Source organism: Macaca mulatta, chromosome 2, assembly GCF_049350105.2.
Source record: "Macaca mulatta isolate MMU2019108-1 chromosome 2, T2T-MMU8v2.0, whole genome shotgun sequence".
NCBI classification, from domain to species: domain Eukaryota; kingdom Metazoa; phylum Chordata; class Mammalia; order Primates; family Cercopithecidae; genus Macaca; species Macaca mulatta.
The window spans coordinates 157711408-157735798 of record NC_133407.1 but is presented as its reverse complement, the minus strand read 5'-3'; the positions used below and the strand labels follow the sequence as shown (position 1 = coordinate 157735798).

At 40.2% G+C, this 24391-nt stretch overlaps 1 long non-coding RNA gene across 1 annotated transcript in view; it reads left to right on the top strand.

Moving 5' to 3' along the window:
• LOC114676409 (uncharacterized) overlaps nucleotides 1-24391 on the top strand; it is a 122616-nt gene that overhangs the window by 20079 nt on the left and 78146 nt on the right. The window contains exons 4-5 of the long non-coding RNA XR_003727447.2: nucleotides 7214-7283; nucleotides 8800-8953. This is a non-coding gene — a long non-coding RNA (uncharacterized LOC114676409). The remainder of the gene's footprint in view (nucleotides 1-7213; nucleotides 7284-8799; nucleotides 8954-24391) is intronic.

The window sequence follows — 24391 nt, the reverse complement described above, 5'->3', positions numbered from 1 at the left end:
TTGTGGCTGCTTTCTTACTCTGCTAAGGCTGAAAGGGAAGCAGAAAAAGAACAAAGAACTAAATACCACCATGGATAATGGTGTGATTTACTGATTCCATGGAAGGAAATGTGTTCTTTCTAATTAAGAGTCAGTTAGGAGACATTTTCTTCCTTGCAGTGGCAAGAACTAATGTTTGTCCTTAAGAAAGACATGTTTGTGCTTAAGTCAACAGACACTCTGTACCATGCACAGATTAATTTCCCAATAGACTAAACTTTTAAACATGAAACATCAATAAAATTATTTCAATAAGATATAGAAGAGTAATCCTAAAACCTTGGAATAGAAAGTGTTTTCATTCTCAGACGTCCAAAAGAAACAATTTGACTCATTTAACCATGTAAAAATATATAATTTTTATGGTTAAAAAAAAAAACCAAAAATCTTAAAAGAGGAAGTCACAGGTAAAAGTATTCACAACTAAAATGATCACAGAGGGTGTAATCATTGAATTGTGCACCTCAAAAAATATCTGTTGCACTCCTAACCCTAGTACCTCAGAATGTGACCTTATTTGGAAATGGGATCTTTTCAAAAGTAATTAAGTGCCTCATATGAGGCATTAGGGTGGGCCCTGATCCAATGTGACTGGTGTATTTGAGTATTTGAAGTGGGAGAATACTTGATGCCAGAGATGGGAGGCCAGAAAGAAATAATACATTTACATTGCAGAGCAAACACCATCTTTCAGGGAGAATTCTGGGAATATGGTAAGCTGAGCCCAGATCCATTTCCTTCATTCCCACATGTACCTTTTCTGGACCAATTAGCTGCTGAGACTCTGGGCATCTATCTGGGTGCTCATGCAGCCTGGGCTTCTATGATCATCTCAAAAAGAAGACTTCAGTGGTGCCTTCTCCCCAGTAGCTCAGTGGCAGGTACCTGGAAGTCAGCACTGGTGAGCTGCCAGGAAAATCCTGGGAAGCGTTGGGGGAAGTTCCCATCAGCCCCATGAGCCTGCCTGGTTTCCCTGGTCAAGAAGATACTAAATGTGGGCTGAGTCCTCCTGACCCTGCAGCTAGGGAAATGCAAAGAGGATGGAGGAACAGGGGTTTCAGCACATGACCTGCAGTCAGCCTGCTGCAGTGTCACCAGAGCATGGAGGCAGAAATCTCTGCACCTTCTACGACCTGTAGAGCTGCTGCCATGCAGGGAACACCAACAACCAGACTTGAGCCCTGATGAGCCAACACCTAGCCCACAGGATCATGGCAGCCAGAGGGCAAGGTTAGCTCACAAAAGATAGAACTCACACCTGGAGAAAGAGAGCTGCTAAAGGACAAGGGTGCAGCTGGAAGAAAATTGGAGGAGGTGAAGAGGCAAAGGACATTTAAATGGATGTAAGAGTGGTACAAAAGAGTTTCTGGAGCTAAAAATAAACACAATTTTCTGCTCCAAAAATTCAGTGGGTGAGTTATAAGAGAAAAGAGACACTGTTGAAACCTGAATTAGAATTAGCATTCTGAAAATTTACTACTTATTGCAATAATATCTCAAAAGATAGCAAATATATCAAATAAGATAGCAAATGTATCAAATAAGACAGAAATTATCATAAACAAATATATAAGGGTGTGGAGCAGTGCATACCAAGGATGAGACAGTGGGAGTGTCCACCCTCAGCTCAGACAATCATGTATGCCTTGTCAGGAGATAATTTAGAAAACCAACTAAAAAAGAGTTGGTTTTCTATGATCACAATGGACTGGCAATACTCAACAACATTAGTGATACAATAGTCCTCAAAAAAGTCTTCTTTTCATCTAAGACGTAAACACTTGCTGCAGTTACTGTTTTTTTTTTGTTTTTAAATTAATTTTACCTTTTAGAACAGCTTAAGTTGTCAAAAAGATTTAAAAGATTATATAGAGAGTTCCCAAATACTCCTTCATCCATTTCTCCCTAAAATTAGTATCTTTCATTAGTATAGTATATTTGTTACAATTAATGAATCAATACTGAGACTAACATCTAGAGCTTATTCTGATTTTCTTATTTTTCACCTAACATGTTTTTCTGTCCCAGGATTCCACCCCGGATACATTACATTTACTTGTCATGTCTCCTTAGGCTCCTGTTGGTGTGGCAGCTTCTCAGACTTTCCTTGTTTTTGAAGATTTCAACAGTGTTGAGGATTAAGAATTTTATAAGATGCCCCTTTTTTGAAATTTATATGATGTATATCTGATATTTTTCTCATGATTAGATGTGGGTTATACGTAGACCACACAGGTAGAGAAGCAACGCTCATCACATCATAATAACATTACAATGCTATCAACATGATTTGTCACTGTTGATATTGACTTTTGTCAAAGATCAGTTGACTATATTTGTGTGAGTCTATTTCTGGGCTCTCTACTCTGTTCCATTGATCTCTTTGTCTATTCTTTTCCCAGTATCACACTGTCTTGATTACTGTAGCTTTATAGCAGTAAGCTTTGAAGTTGGATTGTGTCAGTCCTCTAACTTCTTCTTTTTTATTTTTTTTTTGAGATGCAATTTCACTCTTATTGCCCAAGCTGGAGTGCAATGGTGTGATCTCGGCTCGCTGCAACCTCTGCCTCCCAGGTTCAAGTGAGTCTCCCGCCTCAGCCTCTCAAGTAGCTGGGATTACAGGTGTGCACCACCATGCCTGGCTAATTTTTTTGTATTTTTAGTAGAAACGGGGTTTTACCATGTTAGCCAGGCTTGTCTCAAACTCCTGAGCTTTGGATGATCCAACGGCCTGGGCCTCCCAAAGTGTTGGGATTACAGGTGTGAGCCCAGCCTGTCCTCCAACTTAATTCCTCTTCAGTGTCATGTTGGATATTCTAGGTCTTTTGCCTTTCTGTATAAACTTTAGAATTAGTCTTTGATATCCACAAAGTAGGTAGCTGGGATTTTGATTGAGCTGCATTGAATAAAATTAAGTTGGGAAAGACTGACATCTTAAACAATATTGAATCTTTCTATCTATCCATGAACATGAGATATCTTTCAACTTATTTATGTCTTTGATTTTTAAAAAATTTTATTTTAGGTTCAAGGGTACATGTGCAGGTTTATTATATAGGCAAATTGTGTGCCACAGGTGTTTGATGTACAGATAATTTCATTACCCAGGTAATAAGCATGGTACCTGATAGTTTTTCTGATCCTCTCCCTCCTCCCACCCTCCACCTTCAAGTAGGCCCCAGTGTATGTTGTTCACCTCCCAATATTCATGTGTTCTAGTTGTTTAGCTCCTGCTTATGAGAACATGTGGTATTTGGTTTTCTATTCCTGCATTAGTTTGCTAACATTAATGGCCTCCAGCTCTATCCATGTTCCTGCAAAGACATGATCTCATTCTTCTTTTGTATGGCTGCATAATATTTCATGGTGTATGTATACTACATTTTCTTTATGCAGTCTACTATTGATAGGCATTTGGGTTGATTCCATGTTTTTGCTATTGTGAATAGTGCTTCAATGAACCTGTGCATGTGTCTTTATAAAAGAATGATTTATATTTCTTTGGCTATATACCCAGTAATGGGATTGCTGGGTCAAATGACAGTTCTATTTTAAGTTCTTTGAGGAATCACCACACTGATTTCTGCAATGTCTGAACTAATTTATATTCCCACCAGCAGCGTATAAGCATTCCCTTTTCCCTGCAACCTCACCAGAATCTGTTATTTTTTGACTTTCTAGTAATAGCCATTTTGACTGGTGTGAGATGCTATCTCATTGTGGTTTTGATTTGTATTTCTCTAATGATTAGTGATGTTGAACATTTTCTTATATGTTTTTTGACCACATGTCTTCTTTTGAAAAGTGTCTGTTTATGTCCTTTGCCCACTTGTTAATGTGGTTGTTGTTGTTACAAAAAAAACTGCTTGTACATTTGTTTAAATTCCTTATAGATTCTGGATCAATAAGGATGTATAGGTTACATATACTTTCTCCTATTCTGTAGGTTATCTGTTTACGCTGTTGATAGTTTTTTTTTTACTGTGCAGAAGCTCTTTAGTTTAATAAGATCCTATTTGTCAATTTTTTTTTTTTTGCAATTGCTTTTGGTGTCTTTGTCATGAAATCTTTTCCAAGTCCTGTGTCCAGAAAGGTATTTCCTGAATTATCTTCTAGGGTTTTTATAGTTTTAGGCTTTACGTTTAAGTTTTTAATATATTTTGAGTTGATTTTTGTACACGGTGTTAGGTAGGGGTCCAGTTTCAATCTTCTGCACATCGCTAGCCAGTGATCTCAGCACCATTTATTGAATGGGGAGTCCTTTTCCCATTGCTTGTTACTGTCAACTTTGTCAAATATCAGATGGTTGTAGGTATGTGGCATTATTTCTGGGCTCTCTATTCTGTTCATTGATATATGCATCTGTTTTTGTACAAGTACCATGCTTGTTTTGGTTACTGTAACCCATAGTTTGAAGTCAGGTAACATGATGCCTCCAGCTTTGTTATTTTTGCTTAGGATTGCTTTGGCCATTAGAGCTCTTTTGTGGTTCCATATGACAGTCTTTTCTAATTCTGTGAAGAATGTCATTGGTAGTTTGATAGGAATGGCACTGAATCTATAAATTGCTTTGGTCTGTATGGCCATTTTAACAATAATGATTCTTCCTATCCATGAACATGGAAAGTTTTTCCCTTTGTTTGTGTCATCTGTGATTTCTTTGAGCAGTGTTTTGTAATTCCTGTAGAGATTTTTTGCCTTCCTGGTTAACTATATTCCTAGGTATTTTATTCTTTTTGCACTATTGTGAAATGGATTATGTTCTTAATTTGGCTCTCAGCTTGGATGCTGTTGTTATATAGGAATGCTACTGATTTTTGTATGTTGATTTTGTATCCTAAAACTGCTGAAGCTGTTCATCAGATCAAGAAACTTTTGGGCAAAGACTATGGGGTTTTCTAGGTACAGGATCATGACATCTGCAAATAGGAATTGTTTGACTTCCTGTCTTCCTATTTGAATGCTTTTATTTCTTTATCTTGCCTGTATATCTTTGATTTTTTTAATTAGAGTTTTTAGTTATCCTCTAGGAATCTTGTAAAAGTTTTGTTAGATGTATACTTAATAATTTCATTGTTCTGGTGCTAATATAAGTGTTGTTTTTTAATTTCAAAAACACAGAGGTATATAGGAAAGCAATAGACTTTTTTATATTAATCTTGTATTCTACATCTTTGCTATGATCACTTATTAGTTCTAGGTGTTTTATGTTAATTCATTAAAATTTTCTACATAGACAACTATGTCATCTGTGAACAAAGACAGTTATATATCTTCTTTCCAAATCTGTATACCTTTTATTTTCCTTTCTTATCTAATTGCACCAGCTACAACTCCTAGTATGTTGAATAGAAGTGGTGAGAGGGGACATCCTTGCCTTCTTCCTAATGTTAGTGGGAAAGCTCCAAGTTTGTCACCATCAACTGTGATATTAGCTGTATGTTTATTGTAGATTCTCTTTATTAAGTTGAGGAAATTCCCTCCTATTCCTAGTTTGCTGAGTCTGTATCATAAATGGATATTGGATTTTCTCAGGTGCTTTTTTTTACATCTATGCATATGATCACATGATTTTTTTTCTTTAATCTGTTGATATGATAAATTACATTAATTGATTTTTTAATGTTAAACCAATATTGCATACCTGGGATAAATTCCACTTGGCGGTGGTGTATAGTTTTGTGCACTGTTGGATTTGATTTGCTAATATTTTGTTGAGGATCTTTACATCCATATTCATGAGAAATAGCAGTGTGTAGTTTTCTTTTCTTGTAAGGAAAGTCGTTGTCTGCATTTGGTATTAGGGATTAGTAATGGATTAGTAGTGATGGTGGGCTATCTTTTATTTCTGGTATTAGTGATTTGTGTCTTCTCTCCTTCTCTCTCTCTCAGTTAACCTGACTATCCAAGATCAATAAAATTGATCTTTTCAAGTACGTTTTTGGATTTCTTTTTTTGGTTTTTATTTATTTTACATTTCATTAATGTTTGCTCAATTTTTTTTGATTATTTATTTTCTTCTGCTTAGTTTGGATTTAATTTGTTCTTCTTTTTCTTTCCCAACATTAAAGCTTAGATGATTATTTTTGAGATCTTTCTAATTTTCTAATATTTGCAGTCAATGTTATAAACTAAATTTGTTCTTGGACCCCTCTAATAAATTTTTATTTCAGTTATTGGACTTTTCAACTTCAGTATTTCTATGATGTGTCTTTATGTGATTTCTATGTCTTTATTGATACTCTCTATGTGGTGAGACACTGTTTTCCTGGTTTCCTTTAGTTATTTGTATGTGGTTTCTTTTTGTTTTTTGAATATATTTTAAATAGTTGATGTACTGCCTTTGTCTAATAAGCCCAATATCCAGGTATCATCAGTGCAGATTTCTATTCATTTTTTAAATGTACATAGTCCATACTTTCTTGTTTGTTTGCATGCCTTGTAATATTTTGTTGAACATCAGACATTTTGAATATTATAATATGGAAGTTTTGGAACTCTGAGTTTCCCATATCTCCAGTGTTGCTGCTTGTTTTATTTGTTTTTTGCTTCTTTAGTAACTTTTCTGAACTGGTTTTATAAAGTATATATTCTTTGTCATGTATAGCCACTGATGTCTCAGTTCCATTAGTTTAATAGTCAGCTAGTAATTAAGCAGAGACTTCCTTAAACACCTGGGAGGAAAATCTCCCAGTCTAAAGACGTGCTCTGTTTGTGTTTCATGTTTGTGTCTCCACCAGGCAGTTTACAACTCTGCCTTAGCCTTCACATCCTGCTTACACAGAGTCAGAAAGTCAGCCAGAGGTTAAAACTTAGGGCCTTCTCAGGTCTCTTTTAGGCATGCAGCCAAACATCCTAGGAATGTGCATAGACTTCTCGACTCTCAGGAGCTTTTCAAAGACTTTATTCCCCCAAAGCATTTCATTCCTCAGCCTTTCCTCCCAAGCTTATTGATTCGTCTATTGTTTCCCCTAATTGTTATCCTTTGAGTGAGATGGAGTGATTTTAACATTTGCCTTTAAAAGTTTCTGATAGAATGTTGAAAGCCCTGGTATAGTTCTGAATTAGGGGAAATAAAGGCAAGCCCATTGATCCCTTCCTTTTGGGAGCCAACATACAGGTAAAAAAAAAAAATGCAATTCTTTAAAGATAAGGTCTACTGTGCTTCCTCCAGTACTAGGTACCTGTACTATGAATGCCAGCTGTTGTCTCAAGGTCACCACGAAGCCAGGAATGGAAACAGGGTAAGTTAAAATGCCACAAATTTATTTTACTGAGATTCAGCTGGTTTTTCTTAATCAAACATTAAGCTTTGGATTAGTTTCTAGCATTCCTAAAAAGTTGATTTGGGCAGTTTTTGCAGTTAGTTTATTGCTTTTGTGGAGGGACAAATTTTGATGTTCCCTACTGTGCCACTTTTGCTTCTCTACCCTTTCACTTTTAACCTGCTTATGTCTTTATATTTAAGTGGATTTCTTGCAGTCAATATATAGTTTGGTCTCATTTTTAATCCAATATGACAATCTCTGTCCTTTAATTTGTATATCTGGACCATTTAGATTTAAAGTTATTATTGATATAGTTGAATAATGCTACCATGTTTGCAGCTTTTTTCTATTCATTTCACTTGCTCTTTCTTTTTTTCACATGTTCTTTTATTGCTTTCTGTGGTTTTAACTTAGCATATTATAATATTTCATTTTCTCTCCTCTCAGCATATCAATGTGGGGAAAATTGATATTGAGTTCTCAAATAATAGTAGGAATAAAAGAATAATGTAATGTTAAATAAACATGGGAAAATTAAAATAAAGAATATGTTTAAAAAGTATCATGTAAAATAAATAAAACCAAGTTAAGATGGAAAGAATACAATCAAGAATATTAGTCACCATACCAAAAAAAAAAAAAAAAACAAAAAACCCAAAATGGATTACATTCCTGCGCCATAAGTACATAAAATTTTTATTTAAAAAAAAGTTTTTTTAAGAGACAATTTAAAAAATAAATGCTTACCCAAACCTTGCGCATCTCCTGTCAAAGAAGCCTGCAACACTGTGGTGCTTCACCTTCAGAAGGGGCACACTGGTATGTTGAAATGAAATGAAGTATTCCACATGTTTAACATCCCTAAAAAATACAGAGCCTGCTATATTGAGTTAAAAAATAAAGCATAATTTGTTTTTGGAAGAGTGTAAACACTCATCGAAGTGGTAAGAAAACATTACAAATAAAGAGGCAGATAGATAATAAACAAATAAAAGCAAAAAGGAAACAATGTCAGTAGGAACACCAAACCATTGATTAAAAGCACTAAAACAGATAAATATAAATACATTTTCCCTAACTCCCCAATTTGTTAAAAATGTATATTTTGTACATATGCAAAGTATAACTCATAAAGAAGATACAACAGTAGTTAACCTATATGCACCAAATATAGCTGTTTAGTACATAAAAATAATTTATTAGAAATGCCAGGAGGCTGTGTCCATTTTCTACCCAATAGCATTTTCCTTTCTTATTTATGAGAGGTGCCTGATTTTGCTGCAGGGTACAATGTGCCCAATTAACAGACCATATTTCTCAGGGTTTTTTGTTTTTTTTTTTTTTTAATCTGCCACAATGATCATGCAAGTAGGACCAGGCTAGAAAATGTAAGCAGATGTGTTTTTTGGAACTTCTGAAAAGGTATCTTTAGGATCACTGACTATCCCAGAAATGTGCCTTTTGACTGCCTTCATTCTTCCTTCCTGAATAGGACACAATGGTTCCACCAGCCATCTTGAGAAACGCAGATGAACCCATGCTAAGAATGGTGGTGCAAACAGATAGAAGAAGCCTGGTTCTCGTAACTTAGTGGTGCTACCACATCAGCCTGTGATGTTCCATCTCTAAGCATTTTTTAACATAAGGCACTAAACATTCTGTGTTTAAAATATTTTCAAGCCTTGGCAACATAGTGAGATCCAGTCTCTGCCAAAAAATTAAGAATTTGTGAAATTTAGCTGGGCATGGTAACCCATGCCTGTAGTCCCAACTACTCAGGAGGCTGAGGTGGGAGGAGTACTTGAGCCTGGGAGTTCAAGGCTGTAGTGAGCTGAGATCACACTACTGCACTCCAGCCTTGGCAAGAGAGAAATATCCTGTCTCCAGTATATATATGTGTGTGTGTGTGTATATATGTGTGTGTGTATATATGTGTGTGTGTGTATATATATGTCTATATGTGTGTGTATATATATATATCTCCAATCTAGTTTCTTTCTATTGTATGAGCCAAACTTAATCCTCACTAATACAAATTATTAAACATACAAGCAGAGTAAAACACTTCAATGTATTTCTCCAACAAGAGGACAGATGTTATAGTCAAAAAAGTAAGTGAGAATTTTGCGCATCAAGAAACATTATCAAGAAAGAAAAAAGGATGCCTACAAAATGGGAAAATATATTTGTAAATTATGTATCTAATAAGGGTCTAATATTAAGAATATATAAAGAACTCTTGTAAGTCAACAATGAACATGCAAACAACCAAATATTTTTAAAAATGGGCAAAGGAGTTGAGTAGATATTTCCCAAAAGTAGACACACAAATGGCCAACAAGCACATGAATATATGCTCTACATCATTAGTCATTAGTTGAAATGCCAGTCAAAACCACAGTGAAATACTACTTTATAAATAGTAGGATGGCTATTACCTTGAAAAAAAAAGCACACACACAGAAAGTAACAAGTGTTAATGATGTGGAGAAATTGCAACCCTTATGCATTGCTGGCAGAAATATAAAATGGTTCAATCACCATGGAAACAGTTTGGTAGTTCTTCAAAAAGTTAAAATAAGAACTATCATATAACCCATCAAATCCACCCTTAGGTATATGCCCAAGACAATTGAAAACAGAAACTTGAACAAATACATATATACAAATGTTTGTAGCAGCACTATTCACAATAGCCAAAAGGTAGAAACAATCCAGAGTTCCCTCAGTAGATGAATGGACAAACAAGTTGTGGTATAGTCACACAATGGAATATTATTTGGCCTAAAAATGATTGAAATACTGGTACATGCTACAGGGTGGATAAGAAGCAAAAACATTATGCTAGGTGAAAAAACCCAGACACAAAATGTCACATGGTATGATTCCATTTATAGGTGGTATATTAGTCCATTCTCACACTGCTATAAGGACATATTCAGTACTGAGTAATTTATAAAGAAAAGAGGTTTGATCAACTCACAGTTCCACAGGGCTTGGAAAGCCTCAGGAAACTTATAATCATGGCAGAAGGGGAAGCAAATATGTTCTTCACCAGGTGGCAGCAAACAGAAGTGCAGAATGAAGAGGGTAGGAAAGTCTCTTTTAAAACCATCAGATCTCATGAGAGCTAACTCACTATCATGAGAATAGGATGAGGGAAACGGTCCAATGATTCAATTGTCTCCATTTGGCTCCTCCCATGACACATGGGGATTATGGGAACTACAATTCAAGATGAGATTTTGGTGGGAACACAGAGCCAAACCATATAATTCCACCCAGCTCCTCCCAAATCTCATATCCTCACAATTCAAAACAATCATGCCCTTCCAACAGTTCCCTAAAGTCTTAACTAATTCCAGCATTAACCCAAAAGTCCAAGTTCAAAGTCTCATCTGAGACATGGCAAATCCCTTCCACCCATGAGCCTGCAGAATCAAAAGCAAGTTAGTTACTTCCTAGACACAATGTGGGTATGGGCATTGGGTAAACAAACCCATTCCAAATGGGAGGAATTGACCAAAACTAAGCAGATGCAGGCTCCATGCAAGTCCAAAATCCAGTAAGACAGTCATTGAACCTTAAAGTTTCAAAATGATCTTCTTTGACTCTATGTCTCACATCCAAGGTGTGCTGATGCAAGAGATGGGCTTCCATGGCTTTGAGCAGCTCTGCCCCTGTGTCTTTGTGGGGTACAGCTCCCCTCTTGGCTGCTTTCATGGGCTGGCATTGAGTGTCTGTGGCTTTTCCAGGTGCACAATGCAAGCTGTCAGTGGATCTACCATTCTGGGGTCTGGACGATGGTGGCCCCATTCTCACAGCTCCACCAGGCAGTGCCCCAGTGGGGACTCTGTGTGGGGGCTCTGACCCCCCATTTTCCTTCCACACTCCCCTAGCAGAGGTTCTCCATGAGGCCTATACTCCTGCAGCAAACTTCTGCCTGGGCATCCAGGCATTTCTACACATCCTCTGAAATCTTCATAGAGGTTCTTAAACTTCAGTCTTTGACTTCTGTGCACCCAGAGATTCAATATCACATGTAAACTGCCAAGGCTTAATCTTGCACCCCCTGAAGCCACAGCCTGAGCTGTACATTGGCCCCTTTTAGCCATGGCTAGAGCAACTGGGATGCAAGGCACCAACTGCCAAGGCTGCACACGGCAAGGGGCCTTGGACCTGGTCCAGGAAACCATTTTTCCCTCTTAGGCCTCCAGGCCTGTGATGGGAGGGGCTGCCATGATAGTCTCTGACATGCCCTGGAGATATTTTTCCCATTGTCTTGATGATTAGCATTTGACTTCTCATTATTCATGCAAATTTTTGCTACCAGATTGAATTTCTCCCCAGAAAATTGGTTTTTCTTTTCTGCTGCAACATCAGGCTGCTTCCTCTTGAACACTTCGACACTTAGAAAGTCCTTCTGTCAGATACCCTAAATTCTCTCTCTAAAGTTCAAAGTTCCACAGGTCTCTAGGTCAGAGGCAAAATGCCACCCATCTCTTTGCATATCAAGAGTGACTGGATTAGTCCATTTTCATACTGCTATGAAGAAATACCCAAGACTGGGTAATTTACAAAGAAAAGGGTTTAATTGACTCACAGTTCCACATGGCTAGGGAGGCCTCACAGTTATGGCAGAAGGCAAAGGAGGAGCAAAGTCACATCTTACATGCTGTTGGGCAAGAGAGCATGTGCAGGGGAACTGCCCTTTATAAAACCATCAGATCTTGTGAGACTTATTCACTACCATGAGAACAGCATGGGAAAATCCCACCCTCATGATTCAATTAGCTCCCACTGCGTCCCTTCTACAACACATGAGGATTATGGAAGTTAAAATTCAAAATGAGATTTGGGTGAGGACATAGCCAAACCATATCAGTGACCTTTACTCCAGTACCCAACAAGTTCCTCATCTCCATCTGAGACCACCTCAGCCTGGACTTTATTATCCATATCACTATCAACATTTTGGTTAAAACCATTCAACAAGTCTCTAGGAAGTTCCAAACTTTCCCACATGTTCCTGTCTTCTGAGCCCTCCAAGTCTATAGGAAGTTCAAAACTTTCTCACATTTTTCTGGTCTTCTACTGAGTCCTCCAAACTGTTCCAACCTCTGCTTGTTACCCAGTTCCAAAATCGCTTCCATATGTTCAGATATCTTTACAGCAGTACCCCATTACCTGGTACCAATTTACTGTATTAGTCCGTTCTCATGCTGCTAGGACATATCCGAGACTAGGTAATTTATAAAGGAAAGAGATTTAAGTGACTCACAGTTCTACAGGGCTGAGAAGGCCTCAGGAAACTTACAATCATAGTGGAAGGGGAAGCAAACACGTCCTTCTTCACATGATGGCAGCAAGGAGAAATGTAGAGCAGAGATGGGGAAAATACCCTATATAAAACCATCAGCTCTCATGAGAACTAATTCACTACGATAAAGACAAGATGAGGGGAACCTCCCCCATGATTCAAGTATTTTCACCTGATCCCTCCCATGACATGTGGGGATTATGGGAACTACAATTCAAGATGAGATGTGAGTGGGGACATAGCCGAACCATATCAGGTGTAATATTCAAATCTATAGAGACAGAAAGCAAATGGGTTGTGGCCAGGTGCTGGGAGTGTGGGGCAGCCGAGGAGTGACTGCTCACAGGTACATGGTTTTATTAGGGATGATGAAAATGTTTTGAAACTTGTACTAAACATACTAAATGCCATTGAATTGTACATTTTATAAAGTGGTGAATTTTATGCTATATGAATTTCATCTCAATTTTTTAAATAAAAAATAGAGGAATCAAATGTGATTATACATACATATGTGTATGTTGCATCCCTGTGTGTCTATTTATATATATATAAATAATCTTACATCTCTAGAGTGGAGAATGTACTTTTTCTAAATCCCTTAAACATTTATAGAAATTTACCATGAAATCCTTGTGTCCAAAAATAAAAAAGAAATTATGTTGATCAGGACTCAATAATATTAGAAATAATTATGAAAAATAGGACCAAAAGTAATATATATTTAGAAATTAAAACATGCTCTCAGTTGACCTTGGATCATGGGGGTGATCAGAATAAAGACTGCAGACCAAAGAAAAGCAACCCAAAGGGGAGCACTTCATAACAACATCAGAAATGAAGGAAGTAAAGAAGGACTCAGCTGTAAACTCCAGAAAACAGAAGAAATAAGGAAGAGAGAACTGGTAAAAATAAAAGATGAGGCCAGGCATGGTGGCTCATGCCTGTGATCCTAGCACTTTTGGAGTCCAAGGTTCGAGGATCACTTGAGGCCAGGAATTTGAGAACAGCCTGGGCAATATCGTGAGAACTTATCGTTACAAAAAATTTTAATTTAAAGATAAAATTATTAAAACATAAAATGGAAATAAAAATAAGAGAAGACAGTCACAGGAGAGAGAAAAATGATTATAGATGAAAGCTAAATAAACACCCATGGCATAAATTTCAAAATCTAGATGAAATGAATGATTTCCTAGAAAAAAAATAAGTTATAAAACTTCATACAAATGAAGTGGACATGTTGAATAGAAAACTACCATAGGAGAGACCGAGAATGTGATAGGAAATCTCTCCTTGAATAAGGCACCAAAGCCAGGTAGGATTCATAAACAAATAATTCCAGTGCTATTTAAACTATGTCAACCTACATAAAAAGGGAAAATTTTCCTATTCATTATAACAAGTCAGCAGAACTCTAACACCCAAATTGTATAAAAGAAATATAAGAAATCTATACACTAATTTTACTTCTGAATATAGATGTAAAAATTCTAAATAAAATATTAGTGAAACAAATCAGTAATGTTTCAAAAACTGGTACACTATCAAGCAGGATTTATTCCAAGAATGAAAAAGTGGCTTAATATCAGGAAACAAAGAAAAAAATACACATTATTTTATTAGCACAAGCTGAAAATGCAGTTAACCAAATTCATCAGTTGTTTTTAATGAACACTCCAGGAACTAAGGAAAACTACTTAATAAACATGGCCCACCAAAATTAACATCAAATATTATTTTGAACTACAAAACACTAACATCATTTTAATTAAAACCATTGACTACAGAGGGATACTCATTCTCACCATTATTTAACAATGTCTTGGAAGTTGTAATGAAGGCAATGAAATAAGAACAAGGAATAATTTCAATAAACATTGTAATATGGTTTGGCTGTGTCCCCACCCAAATCTCATCTTGAATTGTAGCTCTCATAATTCCCACGTGTTATGGGAGGGACCCAGTGGGAGATAATGGAATTATGGGGTGGTTTCCCCCATACTGTTCTCATGGAAATAAGTCTCATGAGAGCTGATGGTTTTATAAGGGGAAACCCCTCTTACTTGGTTCTCATTCTTCTCTTGTCTGTCACCATGTGAGATGTGCCTTTCACCTTCTGCCATGATTGTGAGGTCTCCCCAGCTATGTGGAACTGTGGGTCCGTTAAACCTATTTCTTTTGTAAATTGCCCGGTCTTGGGTATGTCTTTATCAGCAGCATGAAAATGGACTAATACATGTTGGAGGCAGAGGTAAAATAACCTCTGCTCAGAATGATACAATTATGTATAGAAAACCAAGAACCTATTAAGGAGGTAACACTGTAGAGACAGAGAGTAAATCGGTGCTTGTCTATACTGGAGTTGGGAATCAGGAAATGAAAACTGGATTGGAGTGATGTTTGTGTAAATCTGTAAATTTACTGAAAGTTATGAACTGTACATTTTAAATGAGTACATTTTTTGGTAGGTAAATTAGGCCTCAATAAAGTTATTATAAAAAAATCTTCTAGGTGGAATAAGAAAATTTAACATGGATGAATATGATATTAAATAAAGCAACTCTTTTGCTTAAAAAATTTCAAAAATTTAGGAAGAAAAGTATGGAAACTATAAAGAAAATTAATAAGCCTTATTGAAAGGCATAAAGCAAGAACTGAACTAATAGAAAACAACCATGTTCTTGAATTGGAAGACTGAATAGCATCAAGATGCCAATTGTCCTAAAATTAATATTAAAACTCAGTGCAATTCTAACTAGAATCCCAACAGCATTTTTCTCTCCATTGGATAAGATGATCTTAAAGTTTATGGGGAAAAACAAATACCGAGGATGGCAAATGAAAGTTGTAAAACAGATCAATAACAATGAGAAGATTTGCCTAACTAGGAACCAAAGCATAGGATAAAACCATAGTCATTGAGACAATATGGCCTTAATGTACGAATAGACAAATGGGTCAATGAAAGAGAATGAAACAGCAAGTAAGATACTAATATACATATATACATATGTGTGTGTGTGTGTGTGTGTGTATGTGTGCATGTATACACAGACGTAGAATTTTTCACACGTGACGGAGATCGTTGTTCAATTTTGTGGGAAAATGGGAAATTGTTTAATGAACAGTACTAGGACAACTGGCTGTCCATTTGCAAAACGATTACATTGGACTCTCATACCATATACAAAATTAAATTCCAAATACACTAATGACTTAAACATAAAAAGCAAAATAATGGAAATCCTGGAAGAAAAATCTGTAAGATTACATGACCACCTTAGAGGGCAAGAAAGAACTTCTTAATCAATACTGGAAACCAAGAGGTTAATTAAAAAAAAAAGGTATTGGAATGAGAGAGTTCCCTGACCCACTTGCAGGAGGTGCAACAGGGGTGTGGCTCATCTGTTCAGCTGCTGCCACTACTCGGACTCCTCATAGGAGGAGGAGCATGCAGATGGGCAGGTGCAGGAGCCAGGGTGAGTGCTTTTGGGCTTCAGTGCCAGGGTGGCATCTAGGGATGTTTGCCTAGACATGTGGAGTGACTCTCAAAGCCCCAGTGGGCATGCTACAGTGCTCTTTTAACCCTACCATCTGCAGACAGCTTAAGTGTTAACCAGCTCAGTGCCCTCTCAGTCACACATGCACTTGATCAGGTCACACATGCACTTGAAGGATGGTAAATGTGGGGATTTTACTGGATGATGGAGGTGGCTCTCAGTGGGATGGATAGGAAGCTGGAGAGGGGATGAAGTGGGAAGTTGATCTTTCCCTGGCGTCTGGCCATCCAGTGGCTGATCTTCTCTCCGACGGTCCCCAGCTGAACTCGGGATGTTCAGATGCTCCTTCTCTTCTCTCCTTCTCTGCCTCGCTGTTCTGCCACTCTTCTGCTCTTCTTTTCATCTGCTCTTGGAGTCCAGGGTTTAGGGCTTATATGGCTACTGGATAGGGGGACATGGCAGGCCAAAAGGCAACTTTTGGGCATGAAAACAGGACTGCCTGTTCCCATTTAGGGCCTTGGGTTTCCAGGCTTCAGGGTAGGGCCTTTGTTGGGGAGCCACCCTCTTCTACCCAGTATTTCCCTATCACCTGTCCATATCATTTCTCCCCTCTGAAGAGGCACATCTAACTGCCCTTAGAATATGAACGATGACCAGTCTTAGCTACTTCCTGCTGACAAGGGCATTGTTTGGAGAAAATGACTGTCAGAGTCCTCCCAGAAGTCTATGTAAGGATCCCTAGCGAAAGGAAGCCATTGTCCGAGGCTCCAGTTGCCTGACCATTTGGAGTTTTGATGGCCTTTAGGTGAGAGAGGATAAAAACAAGTTTCATAAGGTTAAGTATACATGGGTTAAACATGTGTACTATACAAGGAAAAAATCTAGTGCCAAAGATTACAGAAATAATAAATGAAATATACTAACAACATTGTACTCCAATCTGTCTCACCCTGGTGAAAGAAATTAAACCTTGTATGGGAGCAGTTAAACTTTATGAGAGAGCTAACTATTCTCACTACATCTGTAGCAGTTAACAGGTGCACCCTGGGAATTCTGGGGTTTATGGGCTTGCATGGTGTCCATTAAAGCTTCTGCCTCTTTCCTCTTAGAGAGGTGTCTCCCTACCTCCATTGTGAAAAACCGAGGTGACCACTTTCAGGAGGTCCTCTAAAGTACTATTTGGTTTCAGGGCCCATTTCTGCAACTTCCTTTTAATATCAAGAAATATATCCTTTAGGATTAGTTGTCCCTCGATGGAATTAGGAGATAGAGAGGTATGCTTTACCAAGGCCCTATTACCTTCTCCAAGAAGGCAGTGGGATTTTCATCAAATCCATGGTCTATCATGAATAGCTTGTTATAATTGAAAGTTTTGGTCCTAGTCCTATTTAAGCCCTCCATTATGCACACCTGAAAGTATCTCCTCTTTCAGTCTCCCATCTCATCACTGGCATCCCAACCAGGGTCAGTCACTGGTACTGCTCCTCTTCCAGTTGTATAAAGTTTGCCTCATTCGCTGAGCTATATGTGATGCAAAGCTCATTCCCAAATCTCTCTGCTGCTTGCAGAGCAGCCGGCTTCTCAGTGTCCATCAGGGTCTGATTCTAAAGTAACACATGTGTCTCCAGGAGAGTTCAAATATTTGGGTGAAATTGTGGAAAGCCTCTATATGTCTGTCAGGGTCATCTGAAAACTTGCCAAGATCCTCCTTAATTTGCTTTAAGTCCTGTAGAGAGAAGGGGACCCGGACCTTACTGGGGTCAAATTCACCAGGCATCTGCTGGAGGGGCAAGAGTGAGACTGGGGCTTGTCTGGGGTGAGGATTTGTAGGAGGGGGTAAGTGAGAGACTGAAGCTGGATAGCGAGATAAGGGTGGATCCAGAGGAGCAGGGTTGGAGGGAGCTGGCTCCTCTGCTGGGGGCACCTCTGGGATTCATTTCTTTAGTTCCCTAGGATTGTTTCTTGCAGCCTCTCCTGAGATGGCAAACAGGAGGTCTGGATCAATCCTACAGTGTTGGCAAAGGTCTGGATTACCCTGCAAGGTAAAGAAAGCCTGCACATATGGGGCCTCAGACCATCTGTCCTCACATCTACAGAAAAGGTCCAACTGCTGGACGGTATTGAAATGAATAGTTCCTTCCTGAGGCCAAGCCAATCCTTCATAATTTGGCCAAACGTTTGTGCAGAGGGCTATGAGGTATTTTTCTTCCAGACTCTGAGGGTCAAAGCAGTCCCAGTGGTTCAGGATGCACTCCAGAGGAGTGTAAGTTGGGGGTGGTGAAAAGAGCTAGTTGCCTATTCTGAAAGACAGGGAAATAGAGGCATCCCTCATTTCCTTTTTTGCTTCCAATGAAAACTTAGGATGTGATAGAGGGAAAGCAGGGCATTCCCCCTTTCCCTTCTGTCTTCTTATCCTTGAGTTCTGGCAACCTTAGACAGATGCCACCCATGGGTGCTATTGTGGTCTGCACCTGTGAAGCAGGGAGGGCCTAGAGAACAGAAATTATCCATCCTCATCTATGTCTCTATCCCCTCTACTGTCAGCAACCTTTGGGTTCCCTGGGTTGCCTATGCCATGGACCATGGCCTCCTTCCATGAAGCAGGGCTTTAGTCAACAGGAATTTGCCCCTGCCCATTTACACTGTGCCTATTACCTGGCTTTGGAGCCCTCAGACCTGGTTTTCCTTTCTAGGGCCTCAGCCTGAAGCTTGGAACTGAGTTTGAGACCAAAAAAAAAAAAAAAAAAAAAAAAAAAAAAAAAAGTATTTCAGGGGCTGCCTGTATCTGTTTGGATTAAGTCTCAAAAGGGCCCTGCCAGATTTTCAGTTATCAGCCAGCAGGGGTCGCTTCTCCGTTGTTTTCGCTAGCATAAGCAGAGGGCTGGGGTAGGAAAAGAAGCGTCTTGCACAGAAAAGGGGGAAAAAAAAGCTTAAGGGGCAAAAGGCAGGTGCGGGGGGGGGGGGCATGCTGGGGGAAGAACCTCTTGCTCTGTGAAAATGGGTTCCTTTAATTATTGTATCTTTCCCCCAGTTCAGACCAGTGAGGATCCTTCAGCCACTGGGGCTCTGCTGGCGGGGGAAAGGCTCTGCTGGCACAGCAATGGCGAGCAGGGGATGCCAGGCAGCCAGCTGGCTGTGCAGGGTTCCAGCAGCAGCCATAGTTTTCTCCCACCTCTCATGGCCATTGAGTGCAGCTTGTGTATGCTATGGACATGCCCAGGCGCTGGAGACCAGACGGGAGCGGGTAAGAAGGGAAGCCATTGTGCCAGGACCCTGCAGCCACTGAGGTGGGGTTTGGGGTCGCACCAAACGGAAACCACATTGTTCTGAATTGTGCCTCTGATGGCTAGGCCAAATGCTCATTCTATTTAACATCATTGCTGCAGTCTGTAGCAAAACCCTTAACATTATAAAAGAAGAGATAGAGCCACTTCAAACCATGAAAGGAGAAGAGATATCACAGTAAAGTCTGCAGGCTGGCCAACAGAGTTCAGTCTTTGGGCTTTCCAGCAACAAAAGATGCCTTCAGTTGCCCCAGGGTTTTAGTCCAGTCTCCAGCAACAGCTAGACCTCCATGTAGGGAAACAGCCAGTAATTTTTTTACTTGCGGGAAAGAGAGATGTGACAGTTCTGCATCTGTATTCCCCCTTGTGGATCCTGGGTGAGACTCCAGATGAGATGGGAGAGTTCCCTGACCCCCTCACAGGATATGTCACAGGGGTGTGGCTAGTCTGTTCAGCCTCCACCACTGCTCAAACACCTTATGACGGGGGGAACATGCAAATGGGCAGGTGCAGGTGCCAGGGCCAGCGCTTTTGGGCTTCGACCCCATGGTGGCATCTAGGGGTGTGTGCTTGTTACTCCTGAAGTCCCAGTGAGTGTGCTCCAGTGCTCTTTTAGTTCTGCTGTCTGTCAGGCCAGGCTAAGCCATCATATCCCCTGTGACCTGTACATATACATCCGGATGGTCTGAAGCAACCAAAGAACCACAAAAGAAGTGAAAATAGGCAATTCCTGCCTTAACTGATGACATTCCACCATTGTGATTTGTTCCTGCCCCACCCTAACTGATCAATTGACCTCATGATATTCCTTCTCCTAGACAATAAGTCTTATGATCTCCCCATCCTGCACCTTGTGACCCCAGTCCCTGCTTGCAAGAGATAACCACCTTTAACTGTAATTTTCCATTACCTACCCAAATCCTATAAAACTGCCCCACCTCATCTCCCTTTGCTGACTCCTTTTTCAGACTCAGTCTGCCTGCACCCAGGTGATTAAAAAGTTTTGTTGCTCACACAAAGCCTGTTTGGTGGTCTCTTCACATGGACTCACGTAATACTTGTTGCTGAAAATCCCAGGACGGGGGACCTCCCTAGGGAGATCAATCCCCTGTCCTCGCCCTCACTCTGTGAGGAGATCCACCTATGATCTCGGGTCCTCAGACCAGCCCGAGGAACATCTCACCAATTTTAAGATGGGTAAGCAGCCTCTTTTTATTCTCTTCTCCGACCTCTCTTGCTATCCCTCCACCTTTCAATCTCTCCCTTCCCTAATTTTGGTTCCTTTCCCCTTCTGGTAGAGACAGAGGAAACATGTTTTATCCATGAACTCAAAACTCTGGTGCCAGTCATCATCTCGGGAAGACAGCCTTCCCTTGGTGTCTAATCACTGCAGGGACGCCTGCCTGATTATTCACCCACATTCCAGAGGTATCTGATCACAGCGGGTATGCCTGCCTTGATCCTTCACCTTGGTGGCAAGTACCACCTCCCCTCTCTCCCTGTGTCTGCCCTCCCTTTTCTCTAAATTTACCTTTTTTCTCTGGGCAACCTTCCAGCCTCCATTCCTTCTTCTCCTCCCTTAGCCTGTGTTCTAAAAAACTTAAAACCTCTTCAACTCTCACCTGACCTAAAACCTAAGCATCTTATTTTCTTCTGCAACACCGCTTGGCCCCAATACAAACTTGATAACGGCTCTAAATGGCCAGAAAATGGCATTTTTGATTTCTCCATCCTATAAGACCTAGATAATTTTGGTCGAAACATAGGCAAATGGTATGAGGTGCCTTACATTCAGGCATTTTTCACACTTTGTTCCCTCCCTAGTCTCTGTTCCCAGTGCGACTCATCCCATATCTTCCTTCTTTCCCTCCTACCTGTCCCTTCAGTCCCAACCCCAAGCGTTGCTGAGTCTTTTGAATCTTCCTTTTCTACTGACCCATTTGACCTATCCCCTTCTCCCCATACTGCTCCTCCTCATGTCGCTCCCCACCAGGCTGAATCAGGCTCCAACTCTTCTTCAGCCTCTGCTCCCTGACCCTACAACCCTTCTCTCACCTCCCCTCTCCATACTCAGTCTGGCTTACAGTTTCATTCCGTGACTAGCTCTCTCCCACCTGCCCAACAATTTCCTCCTAGAGAGGTGGCTGGAGCTGAAGGCATAGTCAGGGAACATGTGCCTTCTTCTCTATCAGACCTTTCCCAAATCAGCCAGAATTTAGGCTCTTTCTCATCAGACCACACGAAATATATACAGGAATTCCAATATCTGACTCTGCCCTATGATTTAACCTGGAGTAACTTAAATGTCATCCTAACTTTTACCCTCTCCCCAGATGAACAGGAAATAATTTTTTCTCTAGCCCAATCTCACACTGACAACTGCCAGCTTCATGAGCCAGGCCTCCAGGAAGATATTAGAGCATTTCCCCTCAAGGATCCGCAATGGAACTATCAGGCACATTCCCCAGGTATGGCTGGGCGAGATTACATGATTTCCTGCCTAGTTGAAGGGCTTAAAAAGGCAGCATACAAATCTGTTAATTATGGCAAACTTAAAGAAACTACCCAAGGATAAGATGAAAACCCATCCCAGCTCATGGTTCATTTGGCAGCAACCCTGAGATGCTTTACAGCCTTGGACCCAGAAGGGCCAGAAGGTCATCTTATTCTCAATATGCATTTTATCACTCAGTCTGCTCCTGACATTAGAAAGAAACTCCAAAAGATAGATTCTGGACCTCAAACCCCACAACAGGATTTAATTAACCTTGCCTTCAAGGTGTATAATAATAGAAAAGAGGCAGCCAAGTGGCAACATATTTCTGAGTTGCAATTATTTGCCTCTTCTGTGAGAGAAACCCCAGCCACATCTCCAGCACACAAGAACTTCAAAACACCTAAACCACAGCAGCCAGGTGTTCCTCCAGGACCTCCTCCCTCAGGGTCTTGCTTCAAGTGCTGGAAATCTGGCCACTGGGCCAAGGAATGCCTACAGCCTGGATTCCTCCTAAGCCATGTCCCATCTGTGCAGGACCCCACTGGAAATCAGACTGTCCAACTCACCTGGCAGCCACTCCCAGAGCGCCTGGAGCTCTGGACCAAGGCTCTCTGACTGACTCTTTCCCAGATCTTCTCGGCTTAGCAGCTGAAGACTGATGCTGCCTGATCGCCTCAGAGGCCCCCTGGACCATCATAGATACTGAGCTTCGGGTAACTCTCATAGTGGAGGGTAAGTCCATCCCCTTTTTAATCGATACAGGGTTACCCACTCCACATTACCTTCTTTTCAAGGGCCTGTTTCTCTTGCCCCCATAACTGTTGTGGGTATTAATGGCCAGGCTTCTAAACCTCTTAAAACTCCCCAACTTTGGTGCCAATTTGGACAACATTCTTTTATGCACTCCTTTTTAGTTATCCCCACCTGCCCAGTTCCCTTATTAGGTTGAGACATTTTAACAAAATTTTCCACTACCCTGACTATTCCTGGACTACAGCCACATCTCATTGCCTCTATTCTTCCCAACCCAAAGCCTCCTTCATGTCTTCCTCTTATATTCCCCCACCTTAATCCACAAGTATGGGACACCTCTACTCCCTCCCTGGCAACTGAACTGATCACACGCCCATTACTATACCATTAAAACCTAATTACCCTTACCCCGCTCAATGCCAGTATCAGTATGCCATCCCACAACAGGCTTCAAGGGGACTAAAGCCTGTTATCACTTGCCTGCTACAGCATGCGCTTCTAAAGCCTATAAACTCTCCTTACAATTCCCCCATTTTACTTGTCCAAAAACTGGACAAGTCTTACAGGTTAGTTCTGGATCTGTGCCTTATCAACCAAATTGTTTTGCCTATCCACCCTGTGGTACACTCTTTTGTCCTCAATACACCTGTACACTCTTTTGTCCTCAATACCTTCTTCCACAACTCACCATTCTGTTCTTGATCTTAAAGATGCTTTTTTCACTATTCCCCTGCACCCCTCATCCCAGCCTCTCTAATGACTTCTCTGCTAGCATTACAGATATATCACAAACTTTATCTGTCCTCCAAGCCCAGGTTGACTTTTTAGCTGCAGTTGTCCTCCAGAACCACCGAGGCCTCAATTTATCACTGCTGAAAAAGGAGGACTCTGTGTTTTTCTTAATGAAGAGTGTTGTTTTTACTTAAATCAACTGGACCTGGTATGTGATAATATCAAAAAACTCAAAGACAAAGCTCAAAAACTTGCTAATCAGGCAACTAATTACACTAGACCCACCTGGCCACTCTCTAACTGGGTATCCTGGCTTCTTCCAATCCTTAGCTCTAATACCTATCTTCTTCCTTCCCTTATTCAGGCCTTGTGTCTTCCAATTAGTCTCTCAATTCCTACAAAATCGCATTCAGGCCATCACCAATCATTCTATATGACAAATGCTCCTTCTAACAACCCCACAATATCACTCCTACCCCAAAATCTTTCTTCAGTTTAATCTCTCCCACTCTAGGTTCCCTTGCCACCCCAATCCTGCTCAAAGCATCCCTGAGAAACATCGCCCATTATCTCTCCATACCACCCCCCAAAATTTTTGCTGCCCCAACACTTCACCACTATTTTGTTTTGTTTTTCTTATTAATATAAGAAGACAGGAATGTCAGGCCTCTGAGCTCAAGCTAAGCCATCATATTCCCCTGTGACCTGCACGTATACATCCAAATGGCCTGAAGCAACTGAAGAACTACAAAAGAAATGAAAATAGCCTTAACTGATGACATTCCACCATTGCAATTTGTTCCTGCCCCACCCTAGCTGATCAATTGATCTCGTGACATTCCTTCTCCTGGACAATGAGTCTCATGATCTCCCCACCCTGTACCTTGTGATCCCAGTCCCTGCCTGCAAGAGATAACCACCTTTAACTGTAATTTTCCATTACCTACCCAAATCCTATAAAACTGTCCACCCTTATCTCCCTTTGCTGACTCCTT